The following is a 19,747-nucleotide window of genomic DNA, read 5'->3' as shown; positions in this document are numbered from 1 at the left end:
CACTTCTCAGCCCAGTTTTGCATCCTATCGATATCCCGTTGTAACCTCCGACAGCCCTCCACACTATCCACTGCACCTCCGACCTTAGTGTCATCAGGAAATTTACTAACACATCCCTCCACTTCCTCATCCAGGTCAGTTATAAATATCACGATGAGTCAGCAGTCCCAGCTGAATCCCAAAGCATTATAGACCCTTTCCCATCTACTTGACAAAGTTTTACTCAACCCAGTGTGGCGTAGTTGTACAGTTGTCCCAAACCTTTGCACACCCGTCCGAAATACGCCCACAAAATGTTGGGAATAGACAGAGGGAGAGGGGAGAGTGGGGAAGGAGGGAGAGTGGAGAGGGCGAGATGTTCAGAGGGAAAGGGGAGAGTGGGGACGTGGGGAGAGTGGAGAGGGAGAGATGTTCAGAGGGAAAGGGGAGAGTGGGGAAGGAGGGAGTGTGGAGACGGAGAGATGGACAGAGGGAAAGGGGAGTGTGCGGAAGGAGGGAGAGTGGAGAGCGAGAGGTAGACAGAGGAAAGTTGAGAGTGGGGAAGGAGGGAGAGTGGATATGGGAGATGGACAGAGTGAAAGGGGAGTGTGCGGAAGGAGGGAGAGTGGAGAAGGAGAGATAGACAGAGGAAAAGGGGAGAGTGGGGAAGGAGGGAGAGTGGATATGGGATATGGACGAAGGGAAAGGGGAGAGTGGGAAAGGAGGGAGAGATGGACAGGGAAAGGGAAGAGTGGGAAAGGAGGGAGAGTGGAGAGGGAGAGATTGTCAGAGGGAAAGGAGTGTGAGGAAGGAGGGAGAGTGGATAGAGAGAGATGGACAAAGGAAAGTGGGGAGTGAGGAAAGAGGGTGAGTGGATAGGGAGAAATAGTCAGAGGGAAAGGGGAGAGTCGGGAAAGAAGGAGAGATGGACAGAGGGAAAGCGGAGAGTGGGGAAGGAGGAAGATTGGAGAGGGAGAGATGGACAGAGGGGAAGGGGAGGGTGGGGATGAAGTGAGAGTGGATAGGGAGAGATGGACATAGGGAAAGGGGAGAGTGGGGAAGGTGAGTGGAGAGGGAGAGGGACATAGGGAAAGGGGAGAGTGGGGAAGAAGGGAGAGTGGAGAGGGAGAGATGGACAGAGGTATAGGGGAGAGTTGGTAAGGAGGGAGAGTGGAGAGGGAGAGATGAGTTAAAGTAGGAGAGATTAGATGAAGGGCAAAGGGTGTGTCAGAAAGGGGAAGGAATAGAGGGGAGATGAAGAGAATGATGAGACGGAAGGTTCTTGCTGTAGGGGAGAGTTGTAGAGGGGGGAGACGGGGTGTTAAAGCGCAAGGGGAATCAGGGGAGAGAATGAGAGAGTTCGAAAGAGAGGGTTGAAAGGGAGTGAATGGGGTGGAAGGGTGACGGGCGAGAAAGACAAAGATAGGGGGAGCGGGGCGGTTGAAAGAAGAGTGGAGAAAGAGACGAGCGAGGAAGGGAGGTGAAGGAGAGAAAAAAAAGAGAGATTGGTAGAGATGGATGGAGAGGCAGAAGAGGGGAGGAAGTAGAGGGGTGTTAAGGATAGAGGGAGGAGTTGAGCGGAGATGGAAGGGTGTAATTCACAACCCACTTGGGGTGGGTGGAATGCCGGTGACCACTGTCCGTCAACCAAATCACCCCTCATCCTTCCTCCTTCCTCCCTTCTCCCCAGTAACGGAACCCTCCTCCTTCCAATGCGCACCCCTCCCTAACCCACTCCATCCCTCTCCGCCCACTCGGCAGGTCAGGCGGAGCCCTTGGAGTGGAATAAACAGTCGACGATCCGGCTGAGACTGTTCAGCTGCACTGCTTTATTTCCGGGAGGCCGGGGGTCTCTCTGGAACCGTCTGAGAAGGCAGGGCGCCGGAAACTCCTCGGGGGTCTAATAACAGCAGTGGAGACCGGATCCGGGGCAGTGAGCGGAGATGATGGGCCCGGGGCACTCCGCAGCACACCTTCCTCCAATGTCACTACATAGCGCGGAACTGGCCACTGGGAGAGATGGAGAGAGTTAGTGAGTGGGAGAGAGACAGAGAGAGAGACAGAGAGTCAGAGAGTGAGAGAGAGACAGAGAGTCAGAGAGTGAGAGAGAGAGAGAGAGTCAGAGAGTGAGAGAGAGAGAGAGAGTCAGAGAGTGAGAGAGAGAGAGAGTCAGAGAGTGAGAGAGAGAGAGTGAGAGAGAGAGAGTGAGAGAGAGAGCGAGAGCGAGAGCGAGAGCGCGAGAGAGCGAGAGAGCGAGAGAGAGAGAGAGAGAGAGAGAGAGAGAGCGAGAGAGAGAGAGAGAGAGTGAGAGAGAGAGAGAGAGAGTGAGAGAGAGAGAGCGAGAGAGAGAGAGGGAGAGTTAGAGGGAGAGAGAGAGAAAGAGAGAAAGAGAGAGGACGGAGGGAAAGAGAGAAAGATTGAGAGAGCGAGAGGGAGGGACAGAGGGAGAGAGAGAGAGAGAGAGAGAGAGAGAGAGAGAGAGAGAGAGAGAGAGAGAGAGAGAGAGAGAGAGAGAGAGAGAGAGGGAGAGAGATAGTGAGAGGAACTGAGTGGGCGGGAGGGTGAGGAAAGAGGACGAGGGAAAGGGGGAGAGCGCGGGATGGCTTGTGAGAGTCAGCGAAAGGGAGTGAGAGGGACAATGAGGGGCAGCGGGGAGTGGGCTGTAAGAGGGAGGACGCAAGTGGGGGAGAGGGGGAGAGAGGGAGCAATGAAGTGTGCCGAGAGGACTGAGTGAGAGAGAGACTGAGTGGACGGTAGGTCTGGTAGCGGACGAGAGGAATGAGTGAGAGTGAGCGAGTGGTGGGGGTCAGGAATGGTAGGGGACGAGAGGAGTGAGTGAGAGAGAGCGAGTGGAGGGATAGGACTGGGAGGGTACGAGAGGAGTGAGTGAGAGAGCGAGTGGAGGGATAGGACTGGGAGGGTACGAGAGGAGTGAGTGAGCGAGCGTGTGGGGGTAAGATCGGGAGGGGACGAGAGAGGGTGAGAGAGTCATAAAGTACAAAACAACACAGGCCCTTCGGCCCACACAGTCCGTGCCGAACCATTTACCGCGCCTGCTTCCGTCGATCTGCCCCGGGACCATCACCCTCCAGACCCCTGCCAACCGTGTACCGATACAAATGTCCCTTAAACTTCCAAATCAGGCCGGCACGGAGTGCTGGCGCCGGCGACCTTTCCCTCAATCTGTCTGCCCTCTGAGTGAAGAAAATTCCCTCCAGCTCGCATTTACCCAGTCTATACCGTCATCGTCCTGTACACCCCCCTCAAATACCCTTTCAATATCCTACCATCCGAGGAATAAAGGCTAATCTCCATTTCGCTTTTAAACTGAACATTCAGTCAATCTACTCTGATGTGGTCTTTATTATTCACAGGCTTTGTTACACACAAACAAAATCAAATTCCTGCAAAACCAGATCCTGTCATTCAAAGTGGCATTTGGTCAACCCTTGCCCCCTTTCCACTTAACTCTCACGTGGTTAGCTGGCTGACCAGCCCAGATTAGGCCTTCACTGACTCCCTTCACAGGTGCTGGCTTATCACCAATGTTTTCCAAACTCAACCTATTTGCTGAACTTCCACACCGCTCATCAATTTTCAAGCAGGTCATTAATTTTATCTTCAGGATCTTTATTTCTATTAGTCTACCGTTTAACATCTGCAGGTGATCCCTCTTGGTCAAAACAACACTTCAGGTTCTGTCTCTCCAAATCACGAACTTGAACAACATCAGCAAGTTGTTTATCCTTAAATTTCAAAACAAACTGTAATTGACTCGGAGGCACCTTGTTAACAAGCCATTGTTCAGTTAATGGTCCCTTCACTTCGGTCAACAGTTCTGAAACCAAACCCGACCTTAAATTTGCTTTATTCAGAAGTCTAGGAACAATACTTTTCCCTTTTCTTCAAAAATATTCATCTCACCAGCTTTCATCTCCTCATTAACTTCTAAAACAAGTGGCTCAGAATCCTCACTTTCTAACGTTGCCAAGGTTAACCCTTTCTTCACTGAACCAAGTCCATCTGACACAAAAGGACTGCATTCATTTTTAACCAAAATCAGATCCCTCAGACCCTTTCTGAGTTTTAACGCAAGGTTCACTACCCGGTCCATCCACATCCTTCACATCCTGAACACAAGCAAACGGGACATCTGCGTCTCCTCGGCTTTAATACCAGTCCCCTTTTCAAATTCCATGTTCCGCTGATCCTCCCAGCAACTCTCTGGGCAACTCCCCTTCGGAGTAAACTCAACCTTGCGGGTTACAACAACCTCGTCTGCTAACCCAGCAGACTCCCTCAAGGTAGCGGCATCCTTTTCATTCTAGAACTGCCCTCATATCATCGGGAACACACTTAAATTCTTCAACTGCAAACAGCTCTTTCAAGCTACCAGTGTCCAACCCTGGACCTTCTAGCTGCCCCATCTGTTTCCATACTGTAATTGTTATATGGTCACTAAGCCCTCTCCGAACCTGTCAGCCACCGCATTCAGAGACCGTCTACTGCGGTATACTTAATAATTCCTATTCTCCCATTATCTTTCTCTGACCGGCCACAGCTCCCGGGCCCCCAGACCATCTCCACCTCCCCCCTCCCCTCGCTGCCCGGAGCGAGGGGCCCGACACGCGAGAAACTAAAATTGAGGCAGGAACTTACTGCCGAGAGCCACGCAGTAAGCGAGCACCAACAGGATGGAGAGGAGGGCGAAGGTTTTCACGGAAGGAGTCATGTTGGAAGTTGCCCGAGGATGCAGATCGTTCAGGAGCGCCTGTTCACGCAGGAATAAGCGCCCCCCGAGACGGCCGGCGTATTTATGTGGTGAGATGTCACTGGACACGTCATCAATGACACGGTCAGAGACTCGGGGCGCTGGGAAGGAGGTGCTCCGGAGGGCGGTGCCCGTCCTTGTTCACTCCACAAGGCGGAGACGTGTCGGCACACTCTGTTCCCGTTCCACAGACGTTCAGGAGACAGGCTGACAACGCACGGCTAATTCCAATATAACTGTAGTTATAATGGGTGACTTCAATCTACATGTAGATTGGTTGAAACAAATTGGTAAGGGTGCTGAGGAAGAGGATTTCTTGGGATGTATGCGGGATGGTTTTCTGAACCAACATGTCGAGGAACCAACTAGAGAGCAGGCCATTCTAGATTGGGTATTGAGCAATGAGGAAGGGTTAGTTAGCAATCTTGTCGTGCGAGGCCCCTTGGGTAAGAGTGACCATAATATGGTGGAATTCTTCATTACGATGTAGAATGACATAGTTAATTCAGAAACAAAGGTTCTGAACTTAAAGAAGGGTAACTTTGAAGGGATGAGACGTGGATTAGCGAAGATAGACTGGCAAATGATACTTAAAGGTTTGACGGTGGATATGCAATGGCAAGCATTTAAAGATCGCATGGATGAACTACAACAATAGTTCATCCCAGTTTGGCAAAAGAATAAACCAGGGAAGGTGGTGCACCCGTGGCTGACAAGGGAAATTAGGGATAGTATCAAGTCCAAAAAAGAAACATATAAATTAGCCAGAAAAAGCGGCACACCCGAGGACTGGGAGAAATTCAGAGTCCAGCAGAGGAGGACAAAGGGCTTAATTAAGAAAGGGAAAAAAGATTATGAGAGAAAGCTGGCAGGGAACATAAAAACTGACTGTAAAAGCTTTTATAGATATCTGAAAAGTAAAAGATTGGTCAAGACAAATGTAGGTCCTTTACAGTCAGAAACAGGTGAATTGATCACAGGGAACAAAGACATGGCAGACCAATTGAATAACTACTTTGGTTCTGTCTTCACTAAGGAGGACATAAATAATCTTCCAGAAATAGTAAGCGACCGAGGGTCTAGTGAGATGGAGGAACTGAGGGAAATACATGTTAGTAGGGAAGTGGTGTTAGGTAAATTGAAGGGATTAAAGGCAGATAAATCCCCAGGGCCAGATGGTCTGCATCCCAGAGTGCTTAAGGAAGTAGCCCAAGAAATAGTGGATGCATTAGTGATAATTTTTCAAGACTTCTTAGATTCTGGATTAGTTCCTGAGGATTGGAGGGTGGTTAATGTAACCTCACTTTTTCAAAAAGGTGCGAGAGAGAAACCGGGGAATTATAGACCGGTTAGTCTGACATCGGTGGTAGGGAAAATGCTAGAGTCGGTTATGAAAGATGTGATAACAGCACATTTGGAAAGAGGTGAAATCATCGGACAAAGTCAGCATGGATTTGTGAAAGGAAAATCATGTCTGACGAATCTTATAGAATTGTTTGAAGATGTAACTAGTAGAGTGGATAGGGGAGAGCCAGTGGATGTGGTATGTTTAGATTTTCAAAAGGCTTTTGACAAGGTCCCACACAGGAGATTAGTGTGCAAACTTAAAGCACACGGTATTGGGGGTATGGTATTGATGTGGATAGAGAATTGGTTGGCAGACAGGAAGCAAAGAGTGGGAGTAAACAGGACCTTTTCAGAATGGCAGGCAGTGACTAGTGGGGTACCGCAAGGCTCAGTGCTGGGACCCCAGTTGTTTACAATATATATTAATGATTTAGACGAGGGAATTAAATGCAGCATCTCCAAGTTTGCGGATGAAACGAAGCTGGGCGGCGGTGTTAGCTGTGAGGAGGATGCTAAGAGGATGCAGGGTGACTTGGATAGGTCAGGTGAGTGGGCAAATTCATGGCAGATGCAATTTAATGTGGATAAATGTGAGGTTATCCACTTTGGTTGCAAGAACAGGAAAACAGATTATTATCTGAACGGTGGCCGATTAGGAAAAGGAGAGATGCAACGAGACCTGGGTGTCATTGTACACCAGTCATTGAAGGTGGGCATGCAGGTACAGCAGGCGGTGAAAAAGACAAATGGTATATTGGCATTCATAGCAAAAGGATTTGAGTACAGGAGCAGGGAGGTTCTACTGCAGTTGTACAAGGCCTTGGTGAGACCGCACCTAGAGTACCGTGTGCAGTTTTGTTCCCCTAATCTGAGGAAAGACATTCTTGCCATAGAGGGAGTACAGAGAAGGTTCACCAGATTGATTTCTGGGATGGCAGGATTTTCATATGAAGAAAGACTGGATCGACTAGGCTTATACTCAGTGGAATTGAGAAGATTGAGGGGGATCTTATTGAAACGTATAAAATTCTAAAGGGATTGGACAGGCTAGATGCAGGAAGATTGTATCCGATGTTGGGGAAGTCCAGAAAGATGGAGTCACAGTTTAAGTCTAAAGAGGACACCTTTTTGGACAGAGATGAGGAAAAACTTCTTCACACAGAGAGTGGTGAATCTGTGGAATTCTCTGCCACAGGAAACAGTTGAGACCGGTTCATTGGCTATATTTACGCAGGAGTTAGATATGGCCCTTGTGGCTAAAGGGATCCGGGGGTATGGAGAGAAAGCAGGTACAGGGTTCTGAGTTGGATGATCAGCCATGAACATACTGAATGGCGGTGCAAGCTCGAAGGGCCGAATGGCCAACTCCTGCACCTATTTTCTATGTTTCTATGTTGTGTCTGTGAGTGTGCGGCAGGGTGGAGAGAGGAGAGAGATTAGAGTTCGATGCGTCTGTCAGAGGGAGCGGACGAGAGGCTCCCGTTGACTCCGGGCATTGACCAGAACGTCGCCTGACTTTCCCGGGTCGGCGGGTGTGTGCCCCGTACCCTTGCACGCTGAGGTCCCTCCGTTCATCGACACGACCCCACAGTTCGCGGCGTTTGTCCGACACTTGGGCACCGGTGTTCCCCCCACCCCCCGACCAGCGAAACTCTCCACAATTCAGTGCGTTCCCTGCATTGTGCACGGAGGCCCCTCTGTCTCCCGACACTGTTAACAGTCCGAGTCCCAACTCTGTGCGCCGAGACCTGTCATCTGAGTTAAATCTGCCTTCAACATCATCCGCCATGCACGATGTTTGTGAATCTGTGTGTGTTCGCGCCTAACCTTGGGCACCGATGTCCCGCTGACCATTGACACTCCCTGTGTGTGACCATGACGCGACCTCAGAACGACCTCGGCTTTCCCACAGCCCTCTATTTCTCTAAGCTCCATGTAGCCATCCAGGAGTCTCCTGAAAGACCCTACCGTTTCCGCCTCCACCTCCGCCGCCGGCAGCCCATTCCGCGCACTCACCACCCTCTGCGTAAAAAAACTTACCCCCGACATCTCCTCTGTACCTACTTCCAAGAAACTTTTAAAATTGTGCCCTCTAGTGCTGGCCATTTCAGCCCTGGGGACAATCGTCTGACTATCCACACGATCAATGCCTCTCATCATCTTGTACACCTCTATCGGGTCACCTCTCATCCTCCGTCGCTCCGAGGAGAAAAGGCCGAGTTCACTCAACCTATTCTCATAAGGCATGCTCCCCAATCCAGGCAACATCCTTGTAAATCCCCTCTGCTCCCTTTCTATGGTTTCCACATCCTTCCTGTAGTGAGGCGACCAGAACTGAGCACAGTACTCCAAGTGGGGTCTGACCAGGGTCCTATATAGCTGTAACATTACCTCTCGGCTCCTAAACTCAATCCCACGATCGATGAAGGCCAACACACCGTACACCCCCTTAACCACAGAGTCAACCTGCTCAGCTGCTTTGAGCGTCCTATGTACTCGGACACCAGGATCCCTCTGATCCTCCACACTGACAAGAGTCTTACCATTGATACTATATTCTGCCATCATATTGGACCTACCAAAATGAACCACCTCTCACTTCTCTGGGTTGAACTCCATCTGCCAATTCTCAGCCCAGTTTTGCATCCTATCAATGTCCCGTTGTAACCTCTGACAGCCCTCCACACTATCCACAACACCTCCAAACTTTGTGTCATCAGCAAACCTACAAACCCATCCCTCCACTTCCTCGTCCAGGTCAGTTATAAATATCACGATGAGTCAGCAGTCCCAGCTGAATCCCAAAGCATTATAGACCCTTTCCCATCTACTGGCCAAAGCTTTACTCAACCCTGTGTGGCGCAGTTGTACAGTTGTCCCAAACCTTTGCACACCCGTCCGGAATACGCCCACAAAATGTTGGGAATAGACAGAGGGAAAGGGGAGAGAGGAGAAGGAGGGAGAGTGGAGAGTGAGAGATAGACAGAGGGAAAGGCGAGTGGGGAAGGAGGGAGAGTGGAGAGTGAGAGATAGACAGAAGGAAAGTGGAGTGGGGATGAAGGGAGAGTGGATAGGGAGAGGTAGACAGAGGGAAAGGCGAGAGTGGGGAAGGAGGGAGAGAGGAGAGTGAGAGATAGACAGAGGGAAAGGGGAGAATGGGGAAGGAGGGAGAGTGGAGAGTGAGAGATGGACAGTGGGAAAGTGGAGAGTGGGAAAGAAGGGAGAGTGGAGACTGAGAGATAGACAGAGGGAAAGGGGAGAATGGGGAAGGAGGAAGAGTGGAGAGGGAGAGTTGGACAGAGGGAAAGGTGAGAGTGGGGAAGGAGGGAGAGTGGAGAGGGAGAGATGGACAGAGGGAAAAAGGAGAGTTGGGAACGAGGGAGAGTGGACAGGGAGAGATTGACAGAGGGAAAGGGGAGAGTGGAGAAGGAGAGATGGACAGAGGGAAAGGGGAGAGTGGGAAAGAAAGGACAGTGGAGAGTGAGAGATAGTCAAAGGGAAAGGGGAGAATGGGGAAGGAGGAAGAGTGGAGAGGGAGAGATGGACAGAGAGATAGGGGAGAGTGGACAAGTAGGGAGAGAAGGAAAGAGTGAAAGGGGAGAGTGGGTAAGGAGGGAGAGTGGATAGGGAGAGTTGGACAGAGGGAAAGGTGAGAGTGGGGAAGGAGGGAGAGTGGAGAGGGAGAGATAGACAGAGGGAAAGGGGAGAGTGGGGAAGGAGGGAGATTGGTGAGGGAGAGATGGACAGAGGGATAGGGGAGAGTTGGTAAGGAGGGAGAGTGGAGAGGGAGAGATGGACAGAGGGAAAGGGGAGACTGGGGAAGGAGGGAGAGTAGAGAGGTAGACAGAGGGAAAGGGGAGAGTGGGGATGGAGGGAGAGTGGAGAGGGAGAGATGGACAGAGGGAAAGGGGAGAGAGGAGAAGGAGGGAGAATGGAGAGTGAGAGATAGACAGAAGGAAAGTGGAGTGGGGATGAAGGGAGAGTGGATAGGGAGAGGTAGACAGACGGAAAGGCGAGAGTGGGGAAGGAGGGAGAGAGGAGAGTGAGAGATAGACAGAGGGAAAGGGGAGAATGGGGAAGGAGGGAGAGTGGAGAGTGAGAGATGGACAGAGGGAAATTGGAGAGTCGGAAAGAAGGGAGAGTGGAGAGTGAGAGATAGACAGAGGGAAAGGGGAGAATGGGAAAGGAGGAAGAGTGGAGAGGGAGAGTTGGACAGAGGGAAAGGTGAGAGTGGGGAAGGAGGGAGAGTGGAGAGGGAGAGATGGACAGAGGGAAAGAGGAGAGTTGGGAACGAGGGAGAGTGGACAGGGAGAGATTGACAGAGGGAAAGGGGAGAGTGGAGAAGGAGGGAGATTGGTGAGGGAGAGGTGGACAGAGGGAAAGGGGAGAGTGGAGAGGGAGAGATGGACAGAGGGAAAGGGGAGAGTGGGAAGGAAGGGAGAGTGGAGAGTGAGAGATAGACAGAGGGAAAGGGGAGAATGGGGAAGGAGGAAGAGTGGAGAGGGAGAGATGGACAGAGAGATAGGGGAGAGTGGACAAGTAGGGAGAGAAGGAAAGAGTGAAAGGGGAGAGTGGGGAAGGAGGGAGAGTGGATAGGGAGAGTTGGACAGAGGGAAAGGTGAGAGTGGGGAAGGAGGGAGAGTGGAGAGGGAGAGATGGACAGAGGGAAAGGGGAGACTGGGGAAGGAGGGAGAGTGGAGAGGTAGACTGAGGGAAAGGGGAGAGTGGGGATGGAGGGAGAGTGGAGAGGGAGAGATGGACAGAGGGAAAGGGGAGACTGGGGAAGGAGGGAGAGTGGAGAGGGAGAGGGAAAAAAATAAACGGGAGAGTAGGGAAGGAGGGAGGGTCGATAGGGAGATAGACAGAGGGAAAGGGGAGAGTGGGGAATGAGGGAGTGTGGATAGGGAGATAGACAGAGGGAAAGGGGAGAGTGGGGAAGCAGGGAGAGTGGAGAGGCAGATATGGACAGAGGGAAAGGGGAGAGAGGAGAAGGAGGGAGAATGGAGAGTAGGAGATAGACAGAAGGAAAGTGGAGTGGGGATGAAGGGAGTGGATAGGGAGAGGTAGACAGAGGGAAAGGCGAGAGTGGGGAAGGAGGGAGAGAGGAGAGTGAGAGATAGACAGAGGGAAAGGGGAGAATGGGGAAGGAGGGAGAGTGGAGAGTGAGAGATGGACAGAGGGAAAGTGGAGAGTCGGAAAGAAGGGAGAGTGGAGAGTGAGAGATAGACAGAAGGAAAGGGGAGAATGGGAAAGGAGGAAGAGTGGAGAGGGAGAGTTGGACAGAGGGAAAGGTGAGAGTGGGGAAGGAGGGAGAGTGGAGAGGGAGAGAAGGACAGAGGGAAAGAGGAGAGTTGGGAACGAGGGAGAGTGGACAGGGAGAGATTGACAGAGGGAAAGGGGGAGAGTGGAGAAGGAGGGAGATTGGTGAGGGAGAGGTGGACAGAGGGAAAGGGGGAGAGTGGAGAGGGAGAGATGGACAGAGGGAAAGGGGAGAGTGGGAAGGAAGGGAGAGTGGAGAGTGAGAGATGGACAGAGAGATAGGGGAGAGTGGACAAGTAGGGAGAGAAGGAAAGAGTGAAAGGGGAGAGTGGGGAAGGAGGGAGAGTGGATAGGGAGAGTTGGACAGAGGGAAAGGTGAGAGTGGGGAAGGAGGGAGAGTGGAGAGGGAGAGATGGACAGAGGGAAAGGGGAGACTGGGGAAGGAGGGAGAGTGGAGAGGTAGACAGAGGGAAAGGGGAGACTGGGGAAGGAGGGAGAGTGGAGAGGGAGAGGGAAAAAAATAAACGGGAGAGTAGGGAAGGAGGGAGGGTCGATAGGGAGATAGACAGAGGGAAAGGGGAGAGTGGGGAAGGAGGGAGTGTGGATAGGGAGATAAACAGAGGGAAAGGGGAGAGTGGGGAAGGAGGGAGAGTGGAGAGGCAGAGATGGACAGAGGGAAAAGCGAGAGTGGGAAAGGAGAGTGGAGAGGGAGAGATGAGTTAAAGTTGGAGAGAGTAGTTGAAGGGCAAAGGGTGTGGCAGAAAGGGGAATGAATAGAGGGGAGATGAAGAAAATGATGAGTCGGAATGTTCTTGCTGGAGGGGAGAGTTGTAGAGGGGGGAGACGGGATGTTAAAGCGCAAGGGGAAGCGGGGAGAGAAGGAGAGAGTTCGAAAGAGAGGGTTGAAAGGGAGTGAATGGGGTGGAAGTGTGACGGGCGAGAAAGACAAAGATAGGGGCAGCGGGGCGGTTGAAAGTAGAGTGGAGAAAGAGACGAGCGAGGAAGGGAGGTGAAGGACAGAAAAAAATGAGAGAAGATGGGTAGAGAGGGATGGAGAGGGAGAAGAGGGGAGGAAGTAGAGGGGTGTTAAGGATAGAGGGAGGAGTCGAGCGGAGAGGGAAGGGTGTAATTCACAACCCACTTGGGGTGGGTGAAACGCCGGTGATCTCTGTCCGTCAACCAAATCACCCCTCATCCCTCCTGCTTCCGCCCTTCTCCCCAGTAACGGGACCCTCCTCCGTCCAATGCGCACCCCTCCCTAACCCCACCCCATCCCTCTCCGCCCACTCGGCAGGTCCGGCGGAGCCCGTGGAGTGGAATAAACAGTCGACGATCCGGCTGAGACTGTTCAGCAGCACTGCTTTATTTCCGGGTAACTTTCCGGGAGGCCGGGGGTCTCTCTGGAACCGTCTGAGAGGGCAGGGCGCCGGAGACTCCTCGGGGGTCTAAGCACAGCAGTGGAGACCGGATTTGGGGCAGTGACCGGAGATCATGGGCCCGGGGCACTCCTCAGCACACGTTCCTCCAATCTTAGTACATAGCGTGAAACTGGCCACTGGAAGAGATGGAGAGAGTTAGTGAGTGGGAGAGAGACAGAGAGAGAGGGGGGACTTTGAGTGGGATGGAGGGTGAGGAAAGAGGACGAGGGACAGGGGGAGAGCGCGGGATGGCTTGTGGGAGTCAGGAAAAGGGAGGGAGAGGGACAATGAGGGGCAGCGGGGAGTGGGCTGTAAGAGGGAGGAGACAAGTGGGGGAGAGGGGGAGAGAGGGAGCAATGAAGTGTGCCGAGAGGAGTGAGTGAGAGAGAGTGAGTGGAGGGGTAGGACTGGTAGGGGACGGGAGGAGTGAGTGAGAGAGAGAGCGAGTGGGGGGTAGGACTGGGAGGGGACGAGAGGAGTGAGTGAGAGAGAGAGTGAGTGGAGGTGTAGGACTGGTAGGGAACGAGAGGAGTGAGTGAGAGAGAGCGAGTGGGGGGTAGGACTGGTAGGGGACGAGAGAAGTGAGTGAGAGAGAGAGTGAGTGGGGGGTAGGTCTGGTAGGGGACGAGAGGAGTGAGTGAGAGAGAGAGTGAGTGGAGGGGTAGGACTGGTAGGGGACGAGAGGAGTGAGTGAGAGAGAGCGAGTGGAGGGATAGGACTGGGAGGGTACGAGAGGAGTGAGTGAGCGAGAGTGTGGGGGTAAGATCGGGAGGGGACGAGAGAGGGTGAGAGAGTCATAAAGTAAAATACAACACAGGCCCTTCTGCCCACACAGTCCGTGCCGAACCTCTTAACGCACCTGCTTCCGTCGATCTGCCCCGAGACAATTGCCCTCCAGAACCCTGCCAACCGTGTCCCTCAAACTTCCAAATCAGGCCGGCACGGAGTGCTGGCCCCGGAGAGCTTTCCCTCAATCGGTCGGCCCTCTGAGTGAAGTAAATTCCCTCCAGCTCGCATTTACCCAGTCTATACCGTCATCGTCCTGTACACCCCCCTCAAATACCCTTTCAATATCCTACCATCCGAGGAATAAAGGCTAATCTCCATTTCGCTTTTAAACTGAACATTCAGTCAATCTACTCTGATGTGGTCTTTATTATTCACAGGCTTTGTTACACACAAACAAAATCAAATTCCTGCAAAACCAGATCCTGTCAGTCAAAGTGGCATTTGGTCAACCCTTGCCCCCTTTCCACTTAACTCTCACGTGGTTAGCTGGCTGACCAGCCCAGATTAGGCCTTCACTGACTCCCTTCACAGGTGCTGGCTTATCACCAATGTTTTCCAAACTCAACCCATTTGCTGAACTTCCACACCGCTCATCAATTTTCAAGCAGGTCATTAATTTTATCTTCAGGATCTTTATTTCTATTAGTCTCCCGTTTAACATCTGCAGGTGATCCCTCTTGGTCAAAACAACACTTCAGGTTCTGTCTCTCCAAATCACAAACTTGAACAACATCAGCAAGTTGTTTATCCTTAAATTTCAAAACAAACTGTAATTGACTCGGAGGCACCTTGTTAACAAGCCATTGTTCAGTTAATGGTCCCTTCACTTCGATCAACAGTTCTGAAACCAAACCCGACCTTAAATTTGCTTTATTCAGAAGTCTAGGAACAATACTTTTCCCCTTTTCTTCAAAAATATTCATCTCACCAGCTTTCATCTCCTCATTAACTTCTAACACAAGTGGCTCAGAATCCTCACTTTCTAACGTTGCCAAGGTTAACCCTTTCTTCACTGAACCAAGTCCATCTGACACAAAAGGACTGCATTCATTTTTAACCAAAATCCGATCCCTCAGACCCTTTCTGAGTTTCAACGCAAGGTTCAGTACCCTGTGCATCCACATCCTTCACCTCCTGAACACAAGCAAACGGGACATCTGCGTCTCCTAGGCTTTAATACCAGTCCCCCTTTCAAATTCCAAGTTCCTCTGATCCTCCCAGCTACTCTCTGGGCAACTCCCCTCCGGAGTAAACTCAACCCTGCGGGTTAAAACAACCTCGTCTGCTAACCAAGCAGACTCCCTCAAGGTAGCGGCATCCTTTTCATTCTAGAACTGCCCTCATATCATCGGGAACACACTTAAATTCTTCAACTGCAAACAGCTCTTTCAAGCTACCAGTGTCCAACCATGGACCTTCTAGCTGCCCCATCTGTTTCCATACTGTAATTGTTATATGGTCACTAAGCCCTCTCCGAACTTGTCAGCCACCGCATTCAGAGACCGTCTACTGCGGTACACTTAATAATTCCTATTCTCCCATTATCTTTCTCTGACCCGCCACAGCTCCCGGGCCCCCAGACCATCTCCACCTCCCCCTCCCCTCGCTGCCCGGAGCGAGGGGCCCGACACGCGAGAAACTAAAATTGAGGCAAGAACTTACTGCCGAGAGCCACGCAGTAAGCGAGCACCAACAGGATGGAGAGGAGGGCGAAGGTTTTCACGGAAGGAGTCATGTTGGAAGTTGCCCGAGGATGCAGATCGTTCAGGAGCGCCTGTTCACGCAGGAATAAGCTCCCCCAGAGACGGCCGGCGTATTTATGTGGTGAGATGCCACTGGACACGTCATCAAAGACACGGTCAGAGACTCGGGGCGCTGGGAAGGAGGTGCTCCGGAGGGCGGTGTCCGTCCTTGTTCACTCCACAAGGCGGAGAGGTGTCGGCACATTCAGTTCCGGTTCCACAGACGTTCAGGAGACAGGCTGACAACGCACGGCTGATTCCATTATAACAGTAGTTATAATGGGTGACTTCAATCTACATGTAGATTGGTTGAAACAAATTGGTAAGGGTGCTGAGGAAGAGGATTTCTTGGAATGTATGCGGGATGGTATTCTGAACCAACATGTCGTGGAACCAACTAGAGAGCAGGCCATTCTAGATTGGGTATTGAGCAATGGGGAAGGTTTAGTTAGCAATCTTGTCGTGCGAGGCCCCTTGGGTAAGAGTGACCATAATATGGTGGAATTCTTCATTGCGATGGAGAGTGACATAGTTAATTCAGAAACAAAGGTTCTGAATCTTAAAGAAGGGTAACTTTGAAGGGATGAGACGTGGATTAGCGAAGATAGACTGGCAAATGATACTTAAAGGGTTGACGGTGGATATGCAATGGCAAGCATTTAAAGATCGCATGGAAGAACTACAACAATAGTTTATCCCAGTTTGGCAAAAGAATAAACCAGGGAAGGTGGTGCACCCGTGGCTGACAAGGGAAATTAGGGATAGTATCAAGTCCAAAGAAGAAACATGGAAATTAGCCAGAAAAAGCGGCACACCCGAGGACTGGGAGAAATTCAGAGTCCAGCAGAGGAGGACAAAGGGCTTAATTAAGAAAGGGAAAAAAGATTATGAGAGAAAGCTGGCAGGGAACATAAAAACTGACTGTAAAAGCTTTTATAGATATGTGAAAAGAAAAAGATTGGTCAAGACAAATGTAGGTCCTTTACAGTCAGAAACAGATGAATTGATCACAAGGAACAAAGACATGGCAGACCGATTGAATAAATACTTTGGTTCTGTCTTCACTAAGGAGGACATAAATAATCTTCCGGAAATAGTAGGGGACCGAAGGTCTAGTGAGATGGAGGAACTGAGGGAAAAACATGTTAGTAGGGAAGTGGTGGTAGGTAAATTGAAGGGATTAAAGGCAGATAAATCCCCAGGGCCAGATGGTCTGCATCCCAGAGTGCTTAAGGAAGTAGCCCAAGAAATAGTGGATGCATTAGTGATAATTTTTCAAAACTCTTTAGATTCTGGATTAGTTCCTGAGGATTGGAGGGTGGCTAAGGTAACCTCACTTTTTCAAAAAGGAGGGAGAGAGAAACCGGGGAATTACAGACCAGTTAGTCTGACATCGGTGGTGGTGAAAATGCTAGAGTCGGTTATGAAAGATGTGATAACAGCACATTTGGAAAGAGGTGAAATCATCGGACAAAGTCAGCATGGATTTGTGAAAGGAAAATCATGTCTGACGAATCTTATACAATTGTTTGACGATGTAACTAGTAGAGTGGATAGGGGAGAGCCAGTGGATGTGGTATGTTTAGATTTTCAAAAGGCTTTTGACAAGGTCCCACACAGGAGATTAGTGTGCAAACTTAAAGCACACAGTATTGGGGGTATGGTATTGATGTGGATAGAGAATTGGTTGGCAGACAGGAAGCAAAGAGTGGGAGTAAACAGGACCTTTTCAGAATGGCAGGCAGTGACTTTTGGGGTACCGCAAGGCTCAGTGCTGGGACCCCAGTTGTTTACAATATATATTAATGATTTAGACGAGGGAATTAAATGCAGCATCTCCAAGTTTGCGGATGAAACGAAGCTGGGCGGCGGTGTTAGCTGTGAGGAGGATGCTAAGAGGATGCAGGGTGACTTGGATAGGTCAGGTGAGTGGGCAAATTCATGGCAGATGCAATTTAATGTGGATAAATGTGAGGTTATCCACTTTGGTTGCAAGAACAGGAAAACAGATTATTATCTGAACGGTGGCCGATTAGGAAAAGGGGAGATGCAACGAGACCTGGGTGTCATTGTACGCCAGTCATTGAAGGTGGGCATGCAGGTACAGCAGGCGGTGAAAAAGACAAATGGTATATTGGCATTCATAGCAAAAGGATTTGAGTACAGGAGCAGGGAGGTTCTACTGCAGTTGTACAAGGCCTTGGTGAGATCGCACCTAGAGTACCGTGTGCAGTTTTGGTCCCCTAATCTGAGGAAAGACATTCTTTCCATAGAGGGAGTACAAAGAAGGTTAACCAGATTGATTTCTGGGATGGCAGGACTTTCATATGAAGAAAGACTGGATCGACTAGGCTTATACTCACTGGAATGTAGAAGATTGAGGGGGATCTTATTGAAACGTATAAAATTCTAAAGGGGTTGGACAGGCTAGATGCAGGAAGATTGTATCCGATGTTGGGGAAGTCCAGAACGAGGGAGTCACAGTTTAAGTATAAAGAGGAAGCCTTTTAGGACAGAGATGAGGAAAAACTTCTTCACACAGAGAGTGGTGAATCTGTGGAATTCTCTGCCACAGGAAACAGTTGAGACCGGTTCATTGGCTATATTTACGCAGGAGTTAGATATGGCCCTTGTGGCTAATGGGATCCGGGGGAATGGAGAGAAAGCAGGTACAGGGTTCTGAGTTGGATGATCAGCCATGATCATACTGAATGGCGGTGCAAGCTCGAAGGGCCAAATGGCCAACTCCTGCACCTATTTTCTATGTTTCTATGTTGTGTTTGTGAGTGAGCGGGGGGGCGGAGAGAGGAGAGAGATTAGAGTTCGACGCGTCTCTCTGAGGGAGCGGACGAGAGGCTCCCGTTGACTCCGGGCATTGCCCAGAACGTCTCCTGACTTTCCCGGGTCGGCGGGTGTGTGCCCCCTACCCTTGCACGCTGAGGTCCCTCCGTTCATCGACACGACCCCACCGTTCGCAGCGTTTGTCCGACACTTGCGCACCGGTGTCCCCCCCACCCCCGACGCTCGAAACTCTCCACAATTCAGTGCGTTCCCTGCATTGTACACGGAGGCCCCTCTGTCTCCCGACACTATTAACAGTCCGAGTCCCAACTCTGTGCGCCGAGACCTGTCATCTGAGTTAAATCTGCCTTCAACATCATCCGCCATGCACGATGTGTGTGAATCTGTGTGTGTTCGCGCCTACCCTTGGGCACCGATGTCCCGCTGACCCTTGACACTCCCCGTGTGTGACCATGACGCGACCTCAGAACGACCTCGGCTTTCCCACAGCCCTCTATTTCTCTAAGCTCCATGTAGCCATCCAGGAGTCTCCTGAAAGACCCTACCGTTTCCGCCTCCAAATCCACCGCCGGCAGCCCATTCCACGCACTCACCACTCTCTGCGTAAAAACACTTACCCCCGACATCTCCTCTGTACCTACTTCCAAGCACCTTTTAAAACTCTGCCCTCTAGTGCTGGGCATTTCACCCCTGGAGACAAGCCTCTGACTATCCACACGATCAATGCCTCTCATCATCTTGTACAACTCTATCAGGTCACCTCTCACCCTCCGTCACTCCGAAGAGAAAAGGCCGAGTTCACTCAACCTATTCTCACAAGGCATGCTCCCCAATCCAGGCAAAATACTTGTAAATTCCCTCTGCACCCTTTCTAAGGCTTCCACATCCTTCCTGCAGTGAGGCGACCAGAACTGAGCACAGTACTCCAAGTGGGGTCTGACCAGGGTCCTATATAGCTGCAACATTACCTCTCGGCTCCTAAACCCAACCCCACGATCGATGAAGGCCAACACACCGTACGCCTTCTTAACCACAGAGTCAACCTGCGCAGCTGCTTTGAGCGTCCTATGGACTCGGACCCCAAGATCCCTCTGATCCTCCACACTGACAAGAGTCTTGCCATTAATACTATATTCTGCCATCATATCTGACCTACCAAAATGAACCAAAATGAACACCAGATGGAGTTCTCTGGGTTGAACTCCATCTGCCACTTCTCAGCCCAGTTTTGCATCCTATCGATGTCCCGTTGTAACCTCTGAGAGCCCTCCTCGCTATCCACAACACCTCCAACCTTAGTGTAATCAGCAAACTTACAAACCCATCCCTCCACCTCCTCATCCAGGTCAGTTATAGCAGCGAGGGGGGCAACTCCCGCGGAACCCCCTTCTGTCCCGATTCCGCCCTCCCAGTAACGGAACCCTCCTCCCTCCAATGCGCACCCCTCCCTAACCCCACCCCATCCCTCTCCGCCCACTCGGCAGGTCAGCCGGAGCCCGTGGAGTGGAATAAACAGTCGACGATCCGGCTGAGACTGTTCAGCAGCACTACTTTATTTCCGGGTAACTTTCCGGGAGGCCGGGGGTCTCTCTGGAAACGTCTGAGAGAGCAGGGCGCCGGAGACTCCTCGGGGGGCTAAA

At 51.1% G+C, this 19,747-nt stretch overlaps 1 long non-coding RNA gene across 1 annotated transcript; it reads right to left on the bottom strand.

Moving 5' to 3' along the window:
* Positions 1-12,698: 12,698 nt before the first annotated feature.
* LOC140724223 (uncharacterized) lies at positions 12,699-15,340 on the bottom strand. Its single transcript, XR_012098068.1, has 2 exons — positions 15,226-15,340; positions 12,699-12,911 (listed from the first exon to the last, which is right to left on the bottom strand). It is a non-coding gene; the product is annotated as an uncharacterized lncRNA (long non-coding RNA).
* Positions 15,341-19,747: the final 4,407 nt, after the last annotated feature.

The sequence above is a fragment of the Hemitrygon akajei genome, unplaced genomic scaffold (genome assembly GCF_048418815.1).
Source record: "Hemitrygon akajei unplaced genomic scaffold, sHemAka1.3 Scf000174, whole genome shotgun sequence".
NCBI lineage: Eukaryota > Metazoa > Chordata > Chondrichthyes > Myliobatiformes > Dasyatidae > Hemitrygon > Hemitrygon akajei.
The sequence above is the reverse complement of the archived record's forward strand: the minus strand, read 5'-3'. Positions and strand labels throughout refer to the sequence as shown.